Raw genomic sequence first — 1,145 nt, forward strand, 5'->3', positions numbered from 1 at the left:
CAAAATTTTCAAAAACCGTCAAGGAACCTGGTTCCTGTGACTCAGGTTAGTAGTCTCTCCAATACTTATATGCCTTTTTAAGATGCTGAAGTGTCATGTCATTAATTTATATCTGGCTTTCTCCTGCTTCTCCTCCTAACTTTTGAAGTCCAAAATGTTAAACCTTTTCTGAATCGACCCGTTGCCCTAAAAAGGAACTTCTCTATCTTACACCCAAATAAAATCGACTCTTTTCTTCAAAACCAAAACCAACCTTTTCTCAAAATAATCCTTCTTTCCAAATATGCCAGAAGTGAACCCAACTGTCTCACTTTCAAAAAACCTAACTCCATCCGAATCAAAACCCCAAGAATTCTTTGGTAATTTTTTATGGAAGTTTAACTGAAAGGGAACACGGTAGATCTAATATTCTATAGCGTGAGGCTGAAATCATTGTTGGGTTTGTAGAAGCCTTGAAGGATGGTGGAATTGGTGAATGTGCTGAAAAAGAGGGGAATTGAATAAGGGACTCGGTCCCTAAATCCTTCTTAGGATGATAATTCTAATGATAATCTTTCTCTCTTGAGTTCTATGTATAAACAAACTTTTGATCCAGTAAAAAGGTTTGAGAAAAGCAGGCTGATTAATGATGAAGTGGTGCAACATGCTGATATGGTGATTGTGGAGGAGAGGTGAAGTGGAAAAATCTCCATTTTTGAAAAAAAATATATATAATAAAAAATGGAGAAAAGAGGGTTGGCTGAGAAAGATGCAGCAGATGATAAGAGTAAATAAATTGAGAAGAAGAAGAGGGAGATATGACTGCTCAGGGATAGAGAGGGTAGTGTAAGTGAGGAACCTGGTTCCTTACAGAAGTAAAAGGTTGAGCCATTAGGTTTGAAGGGAGAAGACTTTGAAGTCTCAAAAAGTGCTATAAGGCAGAGTGTTGACTCTGATATTGCTGAAAAATGGAGGAACTTCTTAACATTGTTGAGCTCCAAAAATAGAATAACCTTTTTGTTTCTCCAAGTCCCAATGTTTCTGAAGAAGAAGTAAAAACTTCTATATTTTACGTAAAACTATGATACTATATGTGCGTGGGACTGAGTCTATTCTTGATGAGACGAAGCTTGGAGAGCTTCTTGGTGATCTGATTGATGGTTCAG

Source organism: Nicotiana tabacum, chromosome 6 (genome assembly GCF_000715075.1).
Source record: "Nicotiana tabacum cultivar K326 chromosome 6, ASM71507v2, whole genome shotgun sequence".
NCBI lineage: Eukaryota > Viridiplantae > Streptophyta > Magnoliopsida > Solanales > Solanaceae > Nicotiana > Nicotiana tabacum.